The sequence below is a fragment of the Tachysurus fulvidraco genome, chromosome 2, assembly GCF_022655615.1.
Source record: "Tachysurus fulvidraco isolate hzauxx_2018 chromosome 2, HZAU_PFXX_2.0, whole genome shotgun sequence".
In the NCBI taxonomy this organism is placed as follows: Eukaryota; Metazoa; Chordata; class Actinopteri; order Siluriformes; family Bagridae; genus Tachysurus; species Tachysurus fulvidraco.
The window spans coordinates 26847326-26853325 of record NC_062519.1 but is presented as its reverse complement, the minus strand read 5'-3'; the positions used below and the strand labels follow the sequence as shown (position 1 = coordinate 26853325).

The 6000-nt window shown below is 38.0% G+C and overlaps 1 long non-coding RNA gene across 2 annotated transcripts in view; it reads right to left on the bottom strand.

Annotated features, from left to right (window-relative positions):
- Positions 1-201: 201 nt before the first annotated feature.
- Positions 202-6000, bottom strand: part of LOC113657940 — a 33668-nt gene continuing 27869 nt past the window's right edge. For both annotated transcript variants that reach the window (XR_003444267.2, XR_007140037.1), the window contains exon 4: positions 202-841. This is a non-coding gene — a long non-coding RNA (uncharacterized LOC113657940). The remainder of the gene's footprint in view (positions 842-6000) is intronic.

The window sequence follows — 6000 nt, the reverse complement described above, 5'->3', positions numbered from 1 at the left end:
ATGCAATTAATTTAATTCCAATTTAACAATATAAGTTCATATTTGAACATATTTAAATATTTCTCAAAATGTAATTTTTTTTAACCTGTGAAAATAATCAATAATTATGTTTCCATGTCACCAATAATAAAATCTATTTTATATTGTATTGGACAAGTAAAAAAAAAAAAAACACACGCCAGACTGAATAAATGTAGTTGTCACTTTTATTGTTCATTCAATCTGCATAATCCTTTTATTACCACATTATTCATACAATAGCATACTTCAACAATTATCAGATGTGGAACAGAATAAAAATGTACAGTATGTTTACCATACAAGCCAAGTTTATGCTGTAATTAACATATGGCGATGAAGATATCACAATTGTACGAGCAGGTTTTGCTTTTTCGTCATGTGTGTCTGTTATTTAAGATGCAAATATGTCTACAAATTATATCACCGTCCCTCCCTGTATAATACATTATTAACTTATTAAATTAAGATTTCTATAGCATGCTGACTAAAGCTGATAAAAAAAAAAGAATCTTACAACATATAATTTTACTATTATTTTAGCTTAGAGACCTGCATTAAAAAAAAAGCAAAAAGCATTTGAAATGATGAATTTAAAGCTTATATTTGTATACAGAATTATATTCTTTCCTGTTAGTGGTTTTCAGGGATGACTGGAAACTTACCTTACTGAAATACTCACCGGTATAAAAAGAAGCACAACAAAATGCTTTAAGCAATCATTACAGTACAACATCATTGATGTTATCATTTCCATCCTGCAGTGGGTCACAGCTACAGATCTGAAACACACCATCCAGGCTCTGAAAAGCACTCCTAACTCCTGAAAAGACAAAAGCGGAACATATATTATATAGTTTGTGCTGACATAAAACACTGTCTATCTGCATCAGAATAAACATGCATATTTACATATGTATCAGAGCTATATTTTATAGCAGTTTATCTGAATAGTTATTCCAATGAGGTGATGAGTAACGGGAAGATATACAGATTAATGATATTTATAATAACCTAATTATTGCTTGTGTAGTTTTTAAAGGTGTGTGTGTGTGTGTGTGTGTGTGTGTGTTTGTGGATGAGGTGTGGCTAGAGTGCAGATAAAGGTGGGGGCAGGGAGCTGACTGACAGTACATGGATGCTGGGGAGCCTCAGATGATGCTATAAGTGCGTGTCTATAGCCAACGCCACGCCAAAACACAAGCGGATGAGGATGTGTGTGTGTTTGTGTGTGTTTACAAGCAAGAGGTCGAGGGGCGGGGAAACAGAGTTTATCAGCTGTGTAGTTTGACCCTGAGCCTAGAGCCAGACAGGGGTCAGGGGTAAGACTGTCTGGGCACCGAGTTTGACCCCAGGCTCTACCGTGTGGATGGGACAAGTGGGGGATGGAGGGACTCCTGGTTCCAGTCTAGGGCCCTTAATGTTTCCTCTGGGGACTGGAAAGCAGACAGGGAATGACCGTGGCTGCTTATTCATTAGCACTTAGCACCACAGGCTCGTGTCTGCTTTGTCACGGTGCACAGTCATGCATGCACACAGCAATATGATTCAAATCAAATACAATGTCTGTGATATGGAGTGAACACCATGCATAGGTGTGTGTGTGTATGTGTGTTTGTGTGTATGTGTATAAGAGAGAACGCAATCAGTGGATCATGATTCAAGAAGATTAAATATAGCATCAGAACAAATAATAGAACAAATCGCAAAGCGGTTTACTCTTAAATATAGTAGAGTCATGAAGGGGATGTACAGCACAATGCTGTGACAATATCCACAACCTTTAAACAAGAAGAAATATTAAAAATGTCCATATAAACACAAGCAACCTACAGCAGAACGCAATGGGATCTGATGACATGGATGAAGCATTATAAAAGTGGACTGTACCAAAAGAAAAAAGTGAGTCAGGCTATATTTAGGCATGGAGAGCCTTTGAAGCAGCAGAGCCTCCTAGCAAGGAGATGTTGAAGTGATTGATCTACAGCATAGTGTTTATTTGAGTTCATCTGTAAATGTTAATTCAGCCATGGGCATTGTGTGTGTTCACTAACCAATAACTTTCCATTTTATCACGATGTACTGTAATCTAGAATTTTACACAGTTGTTACTAGAAAATGTGTAAAATTGAGACATGATTTGCCATTATGATATGACATTTTTCACCAACTCTATAATAATTTATAATATAATCCTTCTGTTTTTTGTGCATACTGCCTTCCATTAATAAGAAGGAAATATGGATGTCATCTTAGATTGGTTGTGGAATTAAAAACTTGAAATGAGACACTGTGTCAAGAGATCAGTTTAATTTATGCATTATTTGGTTGAGGAAAAGAGAGTGGGGGTTTGCACACTGTCTGAGACCCTCTCAATAGGCAGAAGGGGGTTTCAAAAAGGGTCCGTCTACCTACCAGGAGGGGGTGATGGGCATTTTTTGAAGAGGAGGAGAGGTTGCTAGGCCTCACTTGAGCCTGTCGTGCCTGATGTCCCATTAAGAACTGGGAGAATAGCTTGGGGAAACTGGTTAAACCCCCCTGCCTCAGAGACAGGCAGTTGTCAACATACTAATTGTGCTGCACAAACTCATGAATCCATCAAATCCGTACAATAATGGAGGCAACGGAGATGTATATTATCAAAAGGTAGCAAATAAGTATTGTTACATAGATTGGGGTTTTACTGTTGGAAGGTTGAAAGCAAAAATGGTTTCAGCAGGGCGCAATTGAATAAAATGATCAGCATAAGAAAAAGCAAAATTTTTCTTCTGACACTTCATGCACACTTTAGAGCCTGTAATAATAATAATAATAAAAAAAACAGATTTCAACCTGTTCAAACACTATAATGTTTTGTTACTGTCTCATTTTGTTTCTTTTGCAAAAAATACCTTTCTGAAAGTGAAAGAAAACAGGCCTGTTAAATTGTTGAGCCCAGATAGGCTGGCTTGAATATTTAAGAAACTGCTCATTTATGTTTATCTTCCATGTACAACCATCTCTAAAGTTTACATAGAATTGCACAAAAAAAAAACCCACCAAGCATCAGTTCTGAGTACATAAATGCCTTGTTGATCAGACAGTTAAATGACTGGTTTGAGTTGACAGAAAAGCCAAGCTAACTCAAATATCCACTCTTTACAACCAAGATGAATAGAAAAGCATCTCAGAAATCACAACACTCGAAGGTGGGCTACAGCAGAAGACCACATCGTCTTCCACTCCTGTCTACTTGATAAAGTAATGAAAATGAAATTTTATTGTATCTTCTACAGATGAAATTACCTTACAACTTACATGGTTACTGTTTCTAAAGATATTGACTCAACACACAGCTCCTGTGTAAAAAAGGGCTTATTGAGTAACTAAAGAAAAGCTTTAAATAGCAAATATGTCTGAAATGTCCTTCTGTAGTCAGCAGGGCTGGGTGATATAATACTGCAATAATGCTAATATTGTGCTGAATTACATCACAGTACTCTTCAAAATATCACAGACATCTTCAGTACTTCATGTATGCCATGATTCCAATATTAACTACACCTATATAGCAGCTTGAACAGTCAAAGGTATTTAAGAACTGCTACATTTTTCCTTCAGTGAGTGTGTACAGTGAATGTGTTATTTCATTATTACTTATTATCGTGAAATGAATGAAAATTCCACTCAAAGCATATTTTCTAAATACAGCTTTAGTTTTTGCTGAAACTTTACATGCCATGTATCGTGAAAAATGTCTACATGTATTTCATGTCATCTGACATCTTGGTAAATCTCTGCAATATCACCCATTCCTAATCGTCACTAAAACTTCTTGCCACACCTTTATGACCGACGCAGCCTCTAGAGCAAGTGGTTTTGCAACAAAGCAACACTAAAATGATTTCATGAATATTAAAGATTGCATCCTTTCAGAGTCGACTGACCTGATACGAGATTCAGCTGCTTTGTTTAATGTGGTTTTCCATACAACTGGTCAGTCATTACAAGTTTAATTAAAAGTAAACAAGCTGTACAAGTCTTAATTATATTAGGCACACCTTTATTACTGTGCCTACTGTGCCAGAGGACATGGCGAATCTAGCGTGTGGCTCCCAGTACGAACTGAATAACAATGCAACACATAACCAAGTAGCATCTGTGACAATAGAGACACAGTCCTTGAGCAAACAGGTCTATGAGACATGTGCGCACAAGGGTGTAGGTGTATGTGTGTGTGTACGCTGGGAGGGTAAACACAGATGATCTATTTTTTTTATTTTTTTTATTCTATAGTCACAAAGCTATATTCTCAGCTCATAAGACGGAAGTGACAGACCAAGGTAGAAACCTCCCAGCTCTCTGCCTCCACACACACACACACACACACGCACACATACACACACACGTACATACACACACACTGCAGGCTATGTTGACACACAAACACAAGGACCCATGGTTCCAACTCCATTGTAGCCTACATTGTGCCTGACAAAAACGGCAAAAGCTAAGCCAAGGCTGCCATAGCCTGCTGTACAGTATATACATCCGACTAGGTATCATTTGAGGTTTAACGATCCTGATGCTTCACAGAAATATTGACATTTATACGTTGAACAATGTACAAATGCTGCTTTCACACTGCTTATTTCTACGAGTGAAAAGCCAACAGAGCTGGTGATTGCACTGTGAGCACTCATCAGAATATATTTGCATGCAAATTGTGCCATGTTAGCAGATAGTTTACACCATCAAGAATACTCCATGCATAAATATATGAGAAAAATTAGGCTAATATGGGAAGAAGTGGTGAATCAGAAGATATTTACCATGGAACTAATAATTACATAATAATATAATATTATTATAATATAATAATACAGAATTTTAAAAAATGGAAGGAATTATAAACCTAGCAACTAATAATAAAAAAATGAAGTATTATTATTATTATTATTATTATTATTAATAATAATAATAATAATAATAATAATAATAATAATAATAATAATAATAATAATAATGTTGCTGTACTAAAAAAAACTGCAAAAAGCTTTGCAAGTAAAATCAATAAAGGACTTAACTCCAAGTAATAAATGGCATAAACCAGAAAAGAGAAAAGAGAGAGAATGGATTGAGTGGGTTCGGCAAAGAGGAGGTGAAACCCCAGAGGCGGGCGAGTGTCAACCCCAGCTGGGCGGACATTTTGTTGGCATGCTGATAGGGACTTAAGCGGTGGGTGGGTGTGTGTGTGTGTGCCAGGCGAGAGAATGAGCTGAAGCAGAAGGGAAAGAGAGAGAGGGGTGCTCACAAAAGTGCCGTCACTAAGCTTGATTTCAGCGGGAGGAGCTGAGACGATTAGGGGGACCGGGGAGAAACGACAGAGTGAAAGACAGGGGAACGCTCCATTGAGATGCTGCCATGGCTGCGAGAGGGGGATCTCTCTTTCAGACGAGCTAATGAAGCATATGCTGAGGTGAATAATGGAATCTTCCAGAGGGTGGGCCGCTGTCTTCGTCCGCTATTCACCAACTTGGTGCCTTTGGAGAGACGTGTCGTGACAGAGAGAGGGCCCTCCTCTTAAAGAGATATCATTGTTTACACAGCAGGGGAGGATGGCGTGAATAAAAGCGATGCACAGAAAAATCGAATGTAAAACAACACCATAAAACCACACAACAACTGGCTAGTCACTATGACAGAAACCACATTTCTCTCTCTATAGTGTATCGGAGGATTGCAGCTGAAATTACATAACCTTCATAAATACATTCTGAAAATAACACACTAATACCACAGTCGAGGAGCCAAGAATTGTCCCAGGACAAGAGGGATGGGTTCTGTGTGTGTCATCGATAATCACGTGCAATTATACAAATAAGAGCAAACACATTAGGGGGTGCAACCAGACATATCATAGGACAGATCAGACAGAAGCCCCCTTTGACCTTGACCCCTAGGGTCCTTCTTCACCTGCTGTTCAATGGGGCTTCAGAGCAG